We start from the raw sequence: 19,765 nt of genomic DNA, 5'->3' as shown, positions 1-19,765 counted from the left end.
CATACTGAGGACTACAGACACAGAGACACACTTTCAGAATGCTGTGAAGAGCTGCTGAAACTTGTTAGCTATACGGGATTATGAATTCAAATGGACAAGGGCGGGAGAGGAGGAAAGATGGAGGAGGAGTAGGGGACCCTATTTCAACTGGTCCCCGGAATTGAGCTGGATATCTACCAGACCACTCTGAGCACCCAGGAAATCAGCCTGAGATGTAAGAAGATCTGGATCTCTACAAACAGAATATCGCAGGCGGGTGGTTTCGAGGTAAAAAGCGGGGAACCGTGATTCCGTGGGCAGATATTGGAGGATAAATGGCAGCGGGAGGGTGCCTGGCCACGGAGATCCTACACCGCTGGTGAGCGACAGCCTCGCACACTGGGGACGGGGCACAGACTTGCAGACCAGTAGCGGTGGGAAAGGACTTTAGGGCAGCCCCCGGGATGGAAACCCAGAGTGGCGGGGTCACACATTTGAACTGGGAGCAGCTGGCGGTTTTAGAAGCACAAAGGGCAGAGACGTGCCCTCACCTGGAGGCAGGACTGAGAGCACTGCGGAGGGGCACACAACCCCGGATGCTGCAGTTTATAGCAGCATAGACAGAAACGGAGACAGTGTGGCCCGGAGAGCTCACTGAAGAACAGACTGCGATCTCTCTGCTCTGAGGCAGAGGGTTGGAAACGGTCTCTTCTGCTCTGACTCGTGGAAGAGACGTGGAAAGCCGCCAGGGAAAGCCGCCAGAGAACAAAAGCCCCCAAAACTGATTCCCATTGAGCTCATTCCCTGCCACAGGTGGGCAGGGCAACTCCGCCCAAACAGGGTTGCCTGAGGACCAGCCACGGCAGGCCCCTCCCCCAGAAGACAGGCTGGGAAAACAAGAGGCCAGCAACCCTAAGTTCCCAAGAAAACAGGTGCATCTTGCTTGGGTTCTGGTCAATAATTTGGACTCTACACATTCCCTCGAACACCCATCAACAGAATGACTAGGAGGAGGGACCCCCAAAATAGAAAATAGAGATTATGACTTATGTTGCAGATTTACAAATGGATGCAGATATAACCAAGATGTCAGAGATGGAATTCAGGCTAGCAATTGTGAAGACAATAGCTAGAATGCAGAAATCAATTAATGGCAACATAGAGTCTCTAAGGGCAGAAATGAAAGCTGAATTGGCAGAACTTAAAAATGCTATCAATGAGATCCAGTCTAATCTAGATAATCTAACAGCTAGAGTAAGTGAGGCAGAAGAATGAATAAGCGACCTGGAAGACAATATAATAGATAAAAAGGGAAAAGAGGAGCCCAGGGAAAAACAACTCAGAATCCATGAAAATAGAATCTGAGAAATAAGTGACACCATGAAGCGTTCCAATGTCAGAATAATTGGAATCCTGGAGGGAGTGGAGAGAGAGAGAGGACTAGAAGATGTATTTGAGCAAATCTTAGCTGAGAAATTCCCTAATCTGGGGAATGAAACAAACATTCGCATCCTAGAGGCAGAGAAGACCCCTCCCAAGATCAAGGAAAACAGGCCAACACCCCAGCATGTAATAGTAAAACTTGCAAATCTTAGAACCAAGAAAACTAGCTTAAGGGCAGTTAGGGGGAAGAGATTCCTTATGTACAGAGTGAGGAACATCAGAATAACTTCAGACCTATCCACAGAGACCGGGCAAGCCAGAAACGCCTGGCAAGACATATTCAGGGTAGTAAATGAGAAGAACATGCAGCCAACAATACTTTATCCGGCCAGGCTGTCATTTAGAATGGATGGAGAGCTTCCACGACCAGCAGAAACTGAAAGTATATGTGCCCACTAAACCGACCCTGCAAGAAAAGTTAAGGGGGGTTCTATTAAAGGAGAAAGACCCCAAGAGTGATATACAACAGAAATTTACAGTGACAATCTATAAAAACAATGTCTTCACAGGCAACATGATGACAATTAATTCATATCTTTCAATAATTACTCTCAATGTGAATGGCCTAAATGCTCCCATAAAACGGCAGAGGGTTGCAGATTGGATAAAAAGACAGGACCCATCCATATGCTGTCTACAAGAGACTCATTGTGAACCTAAAGATACATCCAGACTGAAAGTGAAGGGATGGAGATCCATCTTCCATGCCAGCAGACCTCAAAAGAAAGCTGGGGTAGCAATTCTTATATCAGACAAATTAGATTTTAAACTAAAAGTCTGTAATTAGAGACACCAAAGAACACTATATCATTCTTAATGGGTCTATCCAACAAGAAGATCTAACAATAGTAAATATCTATGCCCCAAATTGGGAGCAGCCATCTACATAAGCTAACTATTAACCAAAATAAAAAGTCATATTGATAACAATACGTTAAATGTAGGAGACCTCAATACTCCACTCTCAGCAATGGACAGATCATCTAAGCAGAAAATCAACAAACAAGAGCTTTGAATGATACACTGGACCAGATGGACCTCATAGATATTTACAGAACATTCCACCCTAAAACAACAGAATACTCATTCTTCTCGAGCACACATTGAACTTTCTCCAGAATAGACCACATACTGGGTCACAAATCAGGTCTCAACTGATACCAAAAGATGAGATTATTCCCTGCCTATTCTCAGACCACAATGCTTTAAAACTGGAACTGAATCACAAGAAAAAATTGGGCAGAAATTCAAACACTTGGAAACTAAAGACCACTCTGCTCAAGAATGTTTGGCTCAACCAGGAAATCAAAGAACTTAAAACAATTCATGGAAATCAATGAGAACGAAAACACATCGGTCCAAAACCTATGGGATACTGCAAAGGTGGTCCTAAGGGGGAAATACATAACCATCCAAGCCTCACTCAAAAAAAAACAGAAAAATCCCGAATTCACCAACTAACTCTACACCTTAAAGAACTAGAGAAAAAGCAACAAATGATGCCTAAGCCATGCATTAGAAGAGAAATAATTAAAATTAGAGCAGAGATCAATGAATTAGAAACCAGAAACACAGTAGATCAGATCAACGAAACTAGAAGTTGATTCTTTGAATTAATAAGATCGATAAACCACTGGCCAGACTTATCCAAAAGAAAAGAGAAATGACCCAAATTAAGAAAATGATGAATGAAAGGGGAGAGATCACGACTAACACCAAGGAAACAGAAACAATTATTAGAAATTATTATCAACAACTATATGCCAATAAACTGAGCAATCTGGATGAAATGGAGGCCTTCCTGGAAACCTATAAGCTGCCAAGACTGAACCAGGAAGAAACTGACAGCCTGAATAGGCCAATAACCAGAACGAGATTGAAGCAGTGATCAAAAACCTCCCAAAAAACAAGAGTCCAGGGACTGATGGATTCCCTGGGGAATTCTACCAAACATTCAAAGAAGAAATAATACCTATTCTACTGAAGCTATTTCAAAAAATAGAAACAGAAGGAAAAGTTCCAAACTCATTCTATGAGGCCAGCATTACCTTGATCCCCAAACCAGGCAAAGACTCCATCAAAAAGGAGAATTTCAGACTGATACCCTTGATGAATATGGATTCCAAAATCCTCAACAAAATCCTAGCTAATAGGATCCAACAATACATTAAAAGAATCATCCACCATGACCAAGTGGGATTTATCCCAGGGATGCAAGGGTGGTTCAACATTCACAAATCAATCAGTGTGATAGAACACATTAATAAGAGGAGGGAGAAGAACCATATGGTCCTCTCAAATGATGCAGAAAAAGCATTTGACAAAATAAAACATCCTTTCCTGATTAAAACTCTTCAGAGTATAGGGATAGAGGGAACATTCCTCAATATCATAAAATCCATCTATTATGGATTTATATTTATATTCCCACAGCGAATATCATCCTTAATGGGGAAAAGCTGAAAGCCTTTCCCTTAAGATCATGAACACGTCAAGGATGCCCACTCTCGCTACTATTGTTCAACATAGTACGAGAAGTCCTAGCAACAGCAATCAGACAACAAAAAGAAATAAAAGGTATTCAAACTGGCAAAGAAGAAGTCAAACTCTCTCTTTTCGCAGACAACATGATACTTTATGTGGAAAACCCAAAAGACTCCACCCCCAAATTACTAGAACTCATCCAGTAATTCAGTAATGTGGCAGGATACAAAATCAATGCACAGAAATCAGTTGCTTTCTTATACACTAACAACACAACTGTAGAAAGAGAAATTGGGGAAACGAGTCCATTTACAATAGCACCAAAAACCATAAGATACCTCGGAATAAACCTAACCAAAGAGGTAAAGGATCTATACTCTAGGAACTACAGAACACTCATGAATGAAATTGAAGAAGACACAAAAGGATGGAAAAATATTCCATGCTCGTGGATCGGAAGAATACACATTGTTAAAATGTCTATGCCACCCGGGGCAATCTATACCTTCAACACCATCCCAATCAAAGTTCCAATGACATTTTTCAAAGTGCTGGAACAAACAATCCTAAAATTTGTATGGAATCAGAAAAGACCCCAAGTCGCCAAGGAAATGTTGAAAAAGAAAAACAAAGCTGGGGGCATCACGTTGCCTGATTTCAAGCTATATTACAAAGCTGTGATCACCAAGACAGCATGGTACTGGCACAAAAGCAGACATATAGACCAATGAAACAGAATAGAGAACACAGATATGGACCCTCAACTCTATGGTCAAATAATCTTTGACAAAGCAAGAAAAACATTGCAATGGAAAAAAGTCTCTTCAATAAATGGTGCTGGGAAAATTGGACAGCCACATGCAGAAGAATGAAACTCGACCATTCTCTAACACCATACACAAAGATAAACTCAAAATGGATGAAAGACCTCGATGTGAGACAGGAATCCATCAAAATCCTAGAGAAGAACATAGGCAGTAACCTCTTTGACATCAGCCACAGCAACTTCTTTCAAGATACATCTCCAAAAACTAGTGAAACAAAAGCAAAAATGAACTTTTGGGACTTCATCAAGATAAAAAGCTTCTGCACAGCAAAGGAAACAGTCAACAAAACAAAGAGGCAACCCAAAGAATGGGAGAAGGTATTTGCAAATGACACTACAGATAAAAGGCTGCTGTCCAAGATCTATAAAGAACTTCTCAAACTCAACCCCCAAAAAACAAATAATCAAGTCAAAAAATGGGCAGAAGATATGAAAAGACACTTCTCCAAAGAAGACATACAAATGGCTAACAGACACATGAAAAAAATGTTCATCATCATTAGCCATCGGGGAAATTCAAATCAAAACCACACTGAGATACCACCTTACACCAGTTAGAATGGCAAAAATGGACAGGGAAAGAAACAACAAACGTTGGAGAGGTTGTGGAGAAAGGGGAACCCTCTTACACTGTTGGTGGGAATGCAAGTTGGTACAGCCACTTTGGAAAACAGTGTGGAGGTTCCTCAAAAATTTAAAAATAGAGCTGCCCTATGACCCAGCAATTGCATTCCTGGGTATTTACCCCAACGACACAGATGTAGTGAAAAGAAGGGCCATATGCACCCCAATGTTCATAGCAGCAATGTCCGCAATAGCCAAACTGTGGAAAGAGCCGAGATGCCCTTCAACAGATGAATGGATAAAGATGTGGTCCATATATACAATGGAATATTACTCAGCCATCAGAAAGGATGAATACCCAACTTTTACATCCACATGGATGGGACTGGAGGAGATTACTAAGTGAAATAAGTCAATTAGAGAACGTCAATTATCATATGGTTTCACTTATTTGTGGAACATAAGGAATAGCATGGAGGACATTAGGAGAAGGAAGGGAAAAATGAAGGGGGGAAATCGGAGGGAGAGATGAACCATGAGAGACTATGGACTCTGAAAAACACACTGAGGGTTCTAGAGGGGAGGGGGGTGGGGGTAGGGGGATGGGTTAGCCCGCGGTGGGTATTAAGGAGGGCATGTACTGCATGGAGCACTGGGTGTTATACGAAAACAATGGATTGTGGATCACTACATCAAAAACTAATGATGTATTGTATGGTGACTAAAATAACATAATAAAAATAAAAAAGAAGAAACTAAAATGCATAGTGCTAATTGAGAAGAAGCTACTCCAAAAAGGCTAAATACTGTAAGGATCCCAGTGATATGACATTGTAGACAAAGAAAAACCACAGAGACGTTAAAAATACCAATGATCGATCGATCTATCTATCTATCTATCTATCTATGTAATCAGTGATCACCAAGCACTCAGGGCAAAGGTGAAAAATAAAATATTTGAAGCACAGGATTTTTGGGGCAGTGGAACTATTCCGTTTGACAGTGTAGTGATGGGCATATGACATGCATTTGTCAAAGCCCATCAATCTGTACAACACAGAGTGAATCTAATATAAACTGTGGACTTTAGTTAATAATAATATACCAATATTTATTCATTAATCAAATACACCACACTACAGCATGATGCTAATAACAGAGGGAAATCTGAGAGGGGAGATATATGGAACTCTCTGAACTATCTTCTCAATTCCGTAAATCTAAAACTGTGTTAAAAAAGAAAGCCAACTGATTTTCTTAAAAAAAAAAAAAAAAGGACAAGGGCTATGAGTTCTTGCCAGCAGTTCTCCCAAATACTTGCTCTTCACAAGGTAAAATTTGTTCACTTTGTACAAGTTAAGGGTTTTTGATTTCCACACAGACACCAGAAAGACCCTGAAGTCATCTTAATACATTGTTTCTATCATACTTGATTGTTCAAAAACACTGCTTGCATGCTTTCACTTTACTGGTTTTCCTGGTTGTCCCTGTGTTTGAGATTTCCTTTACCTTACTTGAGATGGTCACAGAAGGCTGACATTGGTTACCTGCTGCAGTTTGAGTGCACAATGCGAGGAGATGGAAACCAGCAGGAGACAAAGACGGGGCGGGAGGACCTCTCCCCCACCTTTTCTGTAAAACCAAGCAGGCTCACGCTCCCTTTCCAGCTCCCTCCAGCACCAACCATCCCACCCGCTCCATGTGCAGTCTACTTGTGCGCATGCGCCCCGGACCTACCGCTCTCTGGCCGTCAGGCTCCGGGTAGGCAGAGACTGCGCTTGCGCTCCTGCTGGCCCACCCTTAAAGGGGCGAGCACTTTGTCGACGGCCTTTGCGCAAGCGCTCCCGCCTCCTGTCGTGTCCCTGAACATAGAGCAGCGTACCGACTTGGTGCTGGTGGTGTCCGCGCATGCGCTCTCCCCGTCCGTCCGCGGAGGGCTACCCTTTGCCTGAGGGGGCAGCGACTGCGTCTGCGCATCTTTTGATGCGGTTTCCGTCGTGGGTTGGTGTTTGTGCGGAGTGATGTCGCTTTCTGAGGGGTCGGCGTTGGGGATGAGGACACAGTGTTGTATGACGGCTCCAGGTCACAATGGACAGAGTTGAAAGGCAGCCTGGGCGGGGGCGGGGAGACGGGAGTTGCCGGGACACGCAGGTGGGGAGCGCGTTCGGGGGGGGAGGGGCGCCGCGGCAGCTGGGGCGGCCGCTGCACCTCGGATTTCAGAGGTTGGGTCTGGTGCAGCCTCGCTGTGCCCACCCAGAGGCCACGGGATCAGCCTCAGTCCCCTCCACGGGGCTGCGGGGCCCAGGGAGGGGGTGCCCTGCGCGGGTAGTGACAATGGGGTAGCCGCGCCAAGACCATGACCTAGACCAGGGTTGAGTGCGCCTGACCTTTGCTTCGTGGGAGAGCCCCGGGGAGGAGACACGTGGAAGGGGGTGGGGGAGAACCTCCTCGGGACTGGGATTCAGGGTGAAAACCCCCCAGGAGGCGAGCGCAGGAAGGCTGTGGGAGACAACCTTACAGCACGGACCCTGACTAGGACGTGGGACCCTGGACCAAAGTAGGGACCTGACTGGGGTCAGCGTGGGGTTGACCCTGACCCTGACCAAGGAGGCAGGGGACAGTGGTGTAAATGGAAAGGCTTCCAGAAGGTAGAGTGAGTGAAAAGCTCAGATCAAGTGGTTTGTCTTTGCTTAGAAGTGATGGCCACGTTTCTTGGATGCAGTGAATCCATGGTGGAAGTAGTGAACTGTTGTAGGCCTGGGGGGTGTTGAGGGGGCACGAAAATTTGGAGTTTCTGAGAGTCTGGAGTCAGCAAGGCGTCCACAAGGTTGTAGAGGTTGTTTACTGCCCAAGCTGGCTGAGGAACGAGGGTAAGGGTCCACACTTTGGCCTGCACTGTGTTTACTGAGCTGTGTAGTTATCCTGGCGCTGGTCTACCTCGGCCGAGAGCAAAGGGCGCCTTCCTCCGGTACCACATGGGCACTGTTTGCTAACTGCTCACAAACCGGGGCAGGCCACATCTGCGCGGAGGACCCCTGTGTCTAAATCACACCATGGCAGGATGTGTTAACTCCATGCCAGGGGTTGGGCGGCGGCGCTAGGGAGACATTCTAAGTAACAGGGACAAGAAATAACCTGCCTCCTCTTTTCAGGTGTCTTAGTGCAAGGGAGCCCTGAAGAGCGGCATGGAGTCACCAGATGACAGCACTCAAAGCTGCCATATTCTTTCCATGTTCAGAAGCTCCATGGAAAAGCTGCAGCAGCTTCTGGGCAAGGGAGAGTACCTGCTACTGAAGAATATACCCATATTTGAGAGTGACTTTATCCAGGTGAATTGCCCATTCTCCCCCTTCTCCCCGATTCATGTGTGCCCCCCCTTCCCTCTTTCTCCCCAGTTCATATGTGTCTTCCCTCCTCCCCGATTCATGTGTCTGGTCCCCCCTTCTCCCCGATTCATGTGTCTGGTCCCCCCTTCTCCCTGTGTCATGTGTGTGTGTCCCCCTTCTCCCCCTTCTCCCCAATTCATGTGTGTAGTCCCCCCCTTCTTTCCTCCTTTTCATTCTTACCTTCTCACAACTTAGCAAAGACCTATCATGTGCTGAGCATGCAAAGATGTCTTCGATGACATTGCAACCGAGTAGAGGAAAGCGACAGTGGTTTGGTTTTGTTTTTGTACTTCCTGATTTATCCACCCAGTTTTATCAGGTGGCTGCCCTTTGCCATACTTGCTTCAGATGTAATATTTTTTGGAGGAAAAAACATGAATGTGGTGTAATCTTTCTGGACACACTTCCCTTCTTGCATTTCCCTTTCTCCCCAGCTACCACTGCCCCAAGTGTGGTCATGATTCTCATGCAGGTCCTGTCCCTTCGTGTGTACCTATTAAACGTTTTATGACTCTTGGAGATGCAATACGGTCTTGGGTTGGACGTGTGGACTTGCGACATGATGTGCTACTGGTTGGGCCATTTGCAGCTTGCTTTTTCTCTCTCAGTGTGTTTTGTAGAAACTTGAGGCTCCAGATATCCTGAAACCATATTTATATGGTTCTCTCCAGTATCCAAAGCAATTTGGTGTCCATTTCCTGTCAGCCTCACAACAGCCTGCTTATGTAGGCAGAACAAAGATCCCCATTTTACTCAGGAGCAAACTGAGTTCCAGGGAGTGAGATGACTTTCCCAGGCCGTCAAGTGGCTGAGGCCCCAGCTTTCTGGCCTTCAGCTCACGGAGTTTCTACTCTACACAGCTTTCAGGATGATGGTGTGGGTTGGGGCATAGCAGTGCGAACCAGACTTTTGGTGTGAGCAACCACACACCTCATAAGTGTGACAGCGAGAAGAGTAGGTGAGAGTAGACCCATGCGAATCAACCAGGAGCTCCATGACTGTACTTCTGTCACCAATTCTCAACCGTGGCTGTTCCTTGGAATAACCTAGAAAGGGTAGAAAACACTGATGCGCAGGACCCACTCCCAGGATTCTGGGTAATGACCTGGAAAGTCTGGGCAGCAGGGCGCCACAGAGCTCACAGTTTATTTAAATGTATAGGCGGGATTCAGAGCCAGTAAACTCACACAGACACAAGACATAGATGATTATTCTCCATCAACTATTGGGGGGAGTTAGGTGTAAGTGACTAACATTATGTTCCTTTATCTTTAAATTCTTCATATGTCTTCTAAGAACTTGGATATTTGCTTATGTAATCACGGCACAATTTCATGAAATTTGCTGTTGATAGAATGCAGTCATACTAGTGAGTGTTTACATTTTCTCAGTTGTCCCAATAATGTTCTTAGTAGTTGTATTTCCCCATCCGGGATCATGTTTTACACTTGATTGTCACACCTTTTTACTCCTTGAGTCCAGAATGATCCCTTTGCATTTAATGGTTTTTTGCATTGGTATTTTTGAGGCAAAAAAGCTGTTTTTAGTTTTAATAAAATGTCCATTTTGCCAAAAAAAAAATCTACGTTTACTCAAACACTTACTGGGAAGTACTTGCATTGTGCCTGGTCTCTTGTGACTGAAATTGTGGTGATGAACAACTTTGTCCATCACATCTGGGCATGTGCAAGTCAATGCAGAATACGTTTTCAGAAGCTGGATTGCTGGGTCTTTGGCTGTGCCTGCCGACTTATTATTTTAATGGTGAACACAGGTACTTCTAGTACAAAAGCATATGATCACAGGCACATTGAGGAAAGGGAGTTTGGCTCCTATGAGAGGTCAGATTGGAGAGGGAGATATGAATCTGTTCTCTTGGTATGGTACGCAGCTTGAACCATATCCCGCTGAGTTTTTGCCGCACACCAAGAACTGTGGTAGCCACTTTATTTAGGAGTGGCGCAGAGGAGGACCAATAGAATGTAATACCATGCCACTTTCCTCTTTCTTCCAACAACAGATCAACAGAAGAGGAGAAGTGATTGATGTGCACAACACTGCAGATGGTGACGGTGGGCATCGCATATACCAGCTACCACTTCACAATGCCTGATGCCATGCTGCTGGCACAGCCAGCTGTGAGCTGTGCAGTCAGTGCCAGAAATGACCAAGATAAAGGACCTCAAGTCCACAAAGAGCTTGGCGCTGACCAGGCGAGTCCGGGAATTTTAGTCCCTCCCTATAGGACGTATGCAGAAGGGGCAAGACCATCAAGCACATGATTCACCCTAATACAGAGCCCAGAGTGAGAGAGCCCTCCACAGCATGACCAGCAACTGGTGTGGATTCAGAGGAGGAGAAATCAGACACATTTGTGGGGAAAGTGGCTGAGTTATTTATTATAGAAGAAGGGTTGTGGTTATAAGACCAGGAAGAAAGTTGGAGACACATAGTTGCAGGCCTTGCATGGCAGAGCGGGGGTGGTCTTGTAGGTGGTCAGGAGCCGTCGTGGTGTGGCGTGAGGTCCAACGAGCTAAGTGCTGTATTCCAAGTTAAGACTGCACTTCTCAGCGATGAGGAGGAGGACATGAGAGCTGAGGTCAAGCGGACAGGATTTGGCAAATCCTTTAGCAGAGAAATAGGTTCGGACTGGGCCAAAGGACTCCCTTCCTCTTCCTCCCCATTTGTCTCCACCTAATTCCCCACTTCTTTGCTCCTCAACAGGCTGCTTCCTTTGAAGTTTCTCAAGTTATCCATCTATAATCATGGAAAAAAAAAACAGTTCCACTGGCCGCTCTTTTTACCTACAACTGTGCCTTCCTTCAGATGTGAGACAAGATCTGTTTGCATGCTGGGAAGACTTAGTGTACCTGCTGAGACGGCCAGTGGAGGTGTACAGTGGGACCCAGGCGCCTGCTGGTGACATGATCTCCATACCTGGGTTGGAGGCGGAGGACTGGAAGAGCCCAGCTTTAAGCCTTTGCATAGACTCTTGGAGATGGGGCCAGTGTGATTTGGAAGAGCAGCTAAGGCTTTTCCAGGCTGCTCTCTGAGGCTCACCAGGAGAAGGCATTGCATTTGGAAGAACTCGGTCCAAATAAGGCACCATGCAGAGGCCTTGCCACCCTGGAAAGGCCCCAAGTTTTTCTGAATATCCGTGGCCCCTTAGATGTCAGCTCCTCTGATCTCATAGCCAATGTCATAATGCCCTCAACAGCATCCCCACTGCCCAGGCCACTCTGGAACAATTGCTGCTACAACCCAGGTGGTCTGTTCTGTTAGGGGACACTTCCAAGTATGAAAAGTCCTTCCTTAACTGGAGCTGCGCACTGATTTTTCTATGCATCTGTGGCATGTTTTGTGCACATGTGCACAATTTGTTCCTAAATAGGAGAATGTAAAATGAGCATAGCTCTTGGCCAGCAGTCTCACTCCTGGGAGTCTGTTTTGCAGAAATGCTAAGACAAGTGTATAAAACAGAAGTGCGAGGATGCTCCCTGAATGGCCATAGTGCTCTTCTGGCACTGGAACTGTCCACGTAAAACTCAAGTGACCCTTGTGGGGTGCCGTAGAGGGGATTCCTACATCCACTGGACTTGATGACCTCAAAATTTCTTCCAATTATAACTCCGGAGTGGTTCAGCTTCAAGAAGGCACGTGACAACCCCTTCTAGTCTCACTTTCTTCTCTACTTCCCTGTTTCTCCTCTCGGCACAGGCCATGGAGCTCCACAGACAAGGGGACCAAGATCAGGTCAACATCAGGAGCCTTTCCATGGTCGCTGATGTGTCTGGGGCCACCTCTCTGGCTTACACTGGTGGGGAAAGAAACCGACAATAGGCTTCATACTGTATGCATAGGAACACACCGTCTATCCCAATCCCGGCACCTGCAGGGCCGGACCAAAGGGCAGAACAGGGGCAACAGTAACTCTCCAGGGAAGCATGAGTTTGGTTGAAGGAGGAGAGACAATCACCAGACCTGTTACGGATAGCATGGAAGGTCCAGAAGTGGGACCCTCCATCTCGGCCTTTCAGAGTGAAGGCAACATGAGCAAACAGGATGGAGGCCAGGGAGTCTCCCCAGTCCAGGCTGAAGCCCCAAGGAAGAGTAAGGAAAAGGAGAGAACTCTCACTGAAAGGCTTTACCATCTTAATAGGATGTAGGAAAACAAATCATTCCTGAAATCACATGGAACCCCTCGGGGAGATAAAAGAACCAGAGCAGCCTAAAGGAGCAAGGATATGGCGCCCTACTCCAGGAATACATAAACCTCAGCCTCACCCAAAAGGGGTCCCAGGTGGGTGGCCAAATTTATCTCCCTCCCTGCTTTCTATTGGCCTTAATTCATTTTTCCATTTTCAGATGCCCAGTACTCAGGTGCGTGTGGTGAATTGGGATGAGTGAAACACTAGCTCCCCAAGGAGTTTGCAGTCCAGTAGAAGGGGTTGCAACACTCCTTTGCTCATCCTTTTCACTTGCTGCAGAGCATTGCGCATGCTAAATCCTGGATGGCACAGGCAAACGAGCAGTACAGTAAGAAAGTTGGTTGTGTGATTTGGATATGGTCTGGCCGTTTCCCTCTCTGAACCGTGAGCTCTGAGAGGACAGGGACATTCATGGCTCCTCAGGAAGGAAACTGAAAGTCCTGTTTCTTACCTCCTCTGTGCTGGTCCTGTGTGCACACATCTGGTTCTCACAACCAGAAACAATAAAGTCCTATTGATCTTAGTTTTACAGAGGAAGGAAATGGGGGTTCAGAGGCCGTGAGTAACTTGGACAAAGACACACACACACTGATGAGTGTACAGTGAGGATTTCAATCTGTCTTTCTTGCAGCTAACCTCTGTTCTTCCTCAGCATTTGGGAATTATTCTAATCACTAATTCAAAAGACAAAAATGAGTACTCTTAAAAAAATTCAGACTTGTGGAAAAATTGCCAATCATACAGTTTCTGTATATTTCTCCTCCAGCCCCTTCTCATAGTAACACTCTGTCAGAGCCAGGGGATTAACATTGCTACAAAATCCTGACTCAGATAAACATTTGAATTGCATTGGCATTTTGGTTCCAGGATTCTACACTGCATTTCCTGGTTATTTCTTTGCAAAAACCTATTTTCCCCCAATTGTTTGCCCCCCGCTTTTAGCATGCGTTGGTGGATTTTGTCTGCACCAGTTATTCTTGTGGTGTTTGCCTAATGATTTTATGTTTCCCTGATTCCCTCTGTCTATTAATTGGAATCCACTCTTAGGAAGAAGTATCCTTTCTCCCTCATTTATGTTTTTATTCAATTATTTATTTATGACATGGATATTTATTCTGTGGGTTATAATCAACTTTTTTTTTTTTTTGCTTTGATTATTCTAACAAAGGTCAGTACAAACTCCTTTATGTTGTTTCCTGTGTTCTTTCAATAAGTCCCGTCTTTTAGCATTTCTGGCACTTCCAGATATTCCAAGGTCATATTTTCCCTATCCCAGCTTTGTAATCAACTGCTTTTCCAGGGAGTCCCAGCTCTTTTTATTGGAAACTGGTGTTTATAACAAAATATTGTCACTACGTTGTACTTGTTTTGACTAGGTTTGTTCTATTTTGTTTTTCAGGTTATCTCAAAAATTGAGGAGGGGCTTGTCTAAAACTAGGTCAGGTAGGGTACCATAATCCAGAGATTGGTTTTCTTGTCCCGACCACTCTTGTGCAGCCTCTCCTAGTCTCAAAGGCAATGCACGTTAGCCATTCATGGAACTCAAGGATATCAACTAGAATGGATCTCAAATGTCAACACAGTTCACCCACCCATTTCAAAGATAGGGAAACAATTTATTCATTTCTTGAAACAATTAAATGCCTACTACATGCCCTATGATAATAACTGGTATATAGAAACAATTAGGCAGAGTGGGGAGTATATGCAGAGACACAGGATATAAAGTCTCACAGCATGGAGACAGCTGGGTGAGTTTAGGGAGCTCACAGCTCAGTGGAATTGGAACAGGAGATGCAGGGGGCAAGATGTGCTCAGGTGGAGATGGGGGGTGCACAGGAGTGATTTGACTACACCTGTGCTTAGAATGGTCACTGCATAAGTGAGTACAGGAAAACTGGAATCAGAGAAGCCACTTAGGACTTTGGCCATGCAGGGGAGAAATGATAAAAGGCCTGAACAACAGGCATGTAGAAGGGACATGGGCATAGACCCCATAGAACGTGGTGAATGATTAGACAAGTGAGGGATGATAGAGAATATGAAATGACACATAGGCTTTCTACTTGATGGGTAGATAGTGCTGTTTATAGAGGTGGGCAGATAACAGGATGAGCAAACACAGAATTAACTGAGTTTGGACAGATCTCACTTGGCCTTTGTATTTCAAGGCATTCCAGTTTGATAGGACAATATCTGATAATTCATTTTTTTTTAAATTTATGTATTTATTTTAGAGCAAGCAGGGGAGGAGCAAAGAGAGGGAGAGAGAGATTCCTAAGCAGACTCCCCGCTGAGCATGGAGCCTGATAGGTCTCTGAGCTCATGACCCTGAGATTAGGACCTGAGCTAAAACCAAGAGTTGGATGCTCAACCAACTGAGCCACCCAGATGCCCCTGATTCATTACTTTTTAAGTAAACATTGACTTTGTGCCTATTGTGTGTCAGATTCTTTGCTCTGGACAGGGCAAGGGTGAGGTGTGCAGCCTGGTGAACAAAGCCCATAGGCAGCTCACAGTCTCTGTAGAGAGATGAGCCGTATTAAGGGTATAAAAACTACAGCATGGGGCAAAATTTGAGCAATGCTTTTCCAGTACCACATCTTAGGGGAAAAGAGGAAACATTCAAGGGACAGTCACTAGCCAAGGTTGGCTGAAATACAGTATGCTTATGAAGATGGTAAGATGGTTACAATGGGTGGGTCCATATTGCCACATGCTTCAAATACCATGCTTAGAAGTTTGTACTTTTGGGGCTTTTTTTTTTTTTTTTTTTTTTTTTTTGGCAAGGAATGATACGATCAGTAGGCTTTTGAATCAGAATCCATGAGTGAATTAAGTGAGGGTCAAAATTAAGAATCTCTTCCTTTCCTCATTGTCTATGGGATAACTTCATTGTGTATCATCCTGACTCATTTCCGGGATCTTAACATTGAGCCCTCCAAACGGTTTTTTGTTCAGACCTTCAAAACTCCCCATAATGCACAGACAGCATTACGAGTTTCTGAAAGTAAAAGCTTCAGTGAGATAGGCCCTTTACTAAGAAATAATAAAGCCCACTATAAGTAAGGTAGGAGCCGTGTGGAGGAGAGTAGCATGGAGGCAGCCATGCAGTCAGCAGAGTGTGCTGAGCGCATCACTGGTACCATAACATCTGTGACCAAGGAGTCCATCATAAGAGATACTGGGTCATAGAGAGCAGGCTATTTCCAGATAGCTTCCTTTTTGCATTGAATAAATAAGACTTGCCTTTTCACAATAAACACTATTGTCTTTTTTCATTTACATGTTCCATAGTAATGACCCCAAGAGATTTTCTGACATCAACTAAGCTGTAGCCCAAGACTCTAGTTTCCTACACAGCTCTACTCAAAACCTTTGCTCAGTGGAGCCAACAGGAGTGCTGCTCCTTGCCTCAAGCACTGTTTGCCTTTGGTTCGTTGGGCTATACTGAAAGTCAACATTCTGTTGTCTGGGAAGCACCTCCATTTCTCCTTCCTCATTCTCTTCCCTCTGAAGGTCAACTATCAAAGATGTTACATCTGTTAGACTAAGGAAGAATGGGACTGTGTCCTCTCAGGATGCTCTTGGGTGCGGGGAGGAAGAGTACAGCCACATTTTTAGTAAGAATAAAAATAAAAACGATCATCTAGAGTTAGCAATAGCAATTTCACATCTAGGTCAATAACCTGAGGAGACTCCTACGTGTATTCCAGAAGAAAACTGAGAATTCTGGAGCAAAGCATAAGAAATATCTCCCATGTTCATCAAATGAAGAATTGATAAATTATGGTGTATATGTACAGTGGGATACTACACCACATTGGCAGCTATGCACATTGGTAAGGAAGAATGGCACTGCTGATTAAAAGAAGCAACTCAAAAATTAGAATTTCATTTATAGAATGGTTTTGAAAATGAGACCAAGCAAGATATGACTGCATATTTAGTAGTTTCTCTTGAGAAAGTTATCTCTATGATGGAAAAGAGGTGTCCTCTGGGAAATATATACAAGAGATCCAACAGTGCTGGAAAGTTCATAAATAAGGTTTTGGATATACAAGTAATCTGCATATTTTAACATTTCTTTTTTTTAAAGATTTTATTTGTGAGAGAGAGCACAGTGGGAGGGAGGAGCAGGCTCCCTGCTGAGCAGGGAACCCCACGTGGGGCTCGATCCCAGGATCCTGAGATCATGACCTGAGCCGAAAGCAGACGCTTAACCTACTGACACACCCAGGTGCCCCAATATTTTAACATTTCTGAAAGCAGGATGATTCCTAAGTGATATGGTTATCATTGCCTTAGAAATAAACCAACTTATTCGAGTAGCTTTAGTCTTCATGGAGTTAGAAGAGTAACATGTGCCAAAAATTAATCTGAAGGATAATTCATGAGTGAAATAAGTGGGGGTCAAAATTAAGAATCTCTTCCTTTCCTCATTGTCTGTGGGATACCTTCATTGTGTATCATCCTGACTCATTTCCAGGATCTTAACATTGAGCCCTCCAAACGGTTTTTTGTTCAGACCTTCAAAACTCCCCATAATGCACAGACAGCATTACGAATTTCTGAAAGTAAAAGCTTCAGTGAGATAAGCTCTGTTTGTATGAAATACAAATTTGCAGTAACCAGAAATCATTGTATTAATTGGCAACATTTTTCTTTATTATGATGCATAAAATATCTTTTGAACTGATAGCATTATAGTCCAAGTGAAAGTGATTTTTGCTTTAATCCATACATGTATGATACATATAGATACTTTTTTGCATACATGGTATATTTTATGGCAAAAAATACTGTCTTCATACCTTCATCTGTGTACAGATAGAAATACCTTTAATATAGGACCACTTGACTAGGGAATAGGAGGAATTGTGGCAGAGACTACTAGTTGACTACTCATTGTCCATTCTTGCTTTCCTTATTAATGACCTTAATTGGGAACAAGGGCCCTCCCATAGCATTGGCTTCTTACTGCCTGAGGGCACTTAGAGAAGGAAGCATGGTTTATTAATTCTGCTGGTAGGTGTTCCACTTTGTTGAGATGAACCTCTTCATTTTTCATCATGTTTTGAAAATATATTTTAATGACCTGTGTTAACTGTCTTTTTTTTCCTTGTTTTCTTTTTTGAGACGTTAAGGTTTTCCATTTTATTTTATTTGTCAGACAGTGTGGCATTGTGTTCTGGTCAACTGAATAATATGGTTTTTTAATACTATTAATAATAATAGCTTTTTAATACATTCTATGGATAAAGATGATCTTTGAGTTTGTATCTGACCTGCTTAGGTTCAGGCATACATCCTACCTGCCACCTATGGGTTTTGCTTTCTACATCAATTTGATTTAAAATAAAAATGGGTAGATTGCTCTAGGTAGCATAGACATCTTCACAATATTTGTTCTTCCAATCCATGAGCATGGAATGTTTCTGCATTTCTTGGTGTTTTCCTCAATTTCTTTCATGAGTATTTTATACTTTTCTGAGTACAGATACTTTGCCTCTTTGGTTAGATTTATTCCTAGTATCTTATGGTTTTGAGTGCAGTTGTAAATGGGATCGACTCCTCAATTTCTCTTCTCTCTTGTTGTTGGTGTATAGAATACAACTGATAGTGCATTGATTTTATATCCTGCCATTTTACTGAATGCAATTCCTATCAAAATTCCATCCACTTTTTTCAAAGAAATGGAACAAATAATTCTAAAATTTGTATGGAACCAGAAAAGACCCCGAATAGCCAGAGGAATGTTGAAAAAGAAAAGCAAAGCTGGCAGCATCACAATTCCAGACTTAAAGCTCTATTACAAAGCTGTCATCATCAAGACAGTATGGTACTGGCGCAAAAACAGACACATAGATCAATGGAACAGAATAGAGAGCCCAGAAATGGACCTTCAACTCTATGGTCAACTAATCTTCAACAAAGCAGGAAAGAATGTCCAGTGGAAAAAAGACAGTTTCTTCAACAAATGGTATTGGGAAAATTGGACAGCCACATGCAGAAGAATGAAACTGGACCATTTTCTTACACCACACACAAAATAAACTCAAAATGTATGAAAGACCTCAATGTGAGACAGGAGTCCATCAAAATCCTAGAGGAGAACACAGGCAGGAACCTCTTCGACCTCAGCCACAGCAAATTCTTCCTAGAAACATTGCCAAAGGCAAGGGAAGCAAGGGCAAAAATGAACTATTGGGACTTCATTAAGATAAAAAGCTTTTGCACAACAAAGGAAACAGTCCACAAAACCAAAAGACAACCGACAGAATGGGAGAAGATATGTGCAAATGAAATATCAGATAAAGGGCTAGTATCCAAAATCTATAAAGAACTTATCAAACTCAACACCCAAAGAACAAATGATCCAATCAAGAAATGGGCGGAAGACATGAACAGACATTTTTCCAAAGACATCCAAATGGCCAACGGACACATGAAAAAGTGCTCAACATCACTTGGCATCAGGGAAATCCAAATCAAAACTTCAATGAGATACCACCTCACACCAGTCAGAATGGCTAAAATTAACAAGTCAGGAAACGACATGTTGGCAAGGATGAGGAGAAAGGGGAACCTTCCTACACTGTTGGTGGGAATGCGAGCTGGTGCAGCCACTCTGGAAAACAGTTTGGAGGTGCCTCAAACAGTTGAAAATAGAGCTACCCTATGATCCAGCAATTGCACTACTGGGTATTTACCCCAAAGATACAAATGTAGGTATCCGAAGGGGAATGTGCACCCCAATGTTTATAGCAGCAATGTCCACAATAGCCAAACTATGGAAAGAGCCAAGATGTCCATTGACAGATGAATGGATAAAGAAGATGTGGTATATATATATATATATATATATATATATA

General features: G+C 43.7%; 1 protein-coding gene across 3 annotated transcripts in view; it reads right to left on the bottom strand.

The window, feature by feature from the left end:
• The window catches only part of TRIM58 (tripartite motif containing 58), a 64,435-nt gene extending 57,268 nt beyond the window's left edge, over positions 1-7,167 (bottom strand). The window contains exon 1 of one of the 3 annotated variants that reach the window (XM_073889259.1): positions 7,034-7,167. The gene's annotated coding sequence lies outside the window, so the exon portion shown is untranslated. Of the gene's footprint in view, positions 1-6,805; positions 6,980-7,033 lie in introns of those variants that run through there. The other 2 variants (XM_073889257.1, XM_073889260.1) reach the window with 2 other exon arrangements.
• Between the last annotated feature and the right edge of the window lie 12,598 nt (positions 7,168-19,765).

This window comes from Callorhinus ursinus, unplaced genomic scaffold, assembly GCF_003265705.2.
Source record: "Callorhinus ursinus isolate GAN/ISIS: 27379988/994484 unplaced genomic scaffold, GSC_fseal_2.0 scaffold105, whole genome shotgun sequence".
Classification (NCBI taxonomy): Eukaryota; Metazoa; Chordata; class Mammalia; order Carnivora; family Otariidae; genus Callorhinus; species Callorhinus ursinus.
The sequence above is the reverse complement of the archived record's forward strand: the minus strand, read 5'-3'. Positions and strand labels throughout refer to the sequence as shown.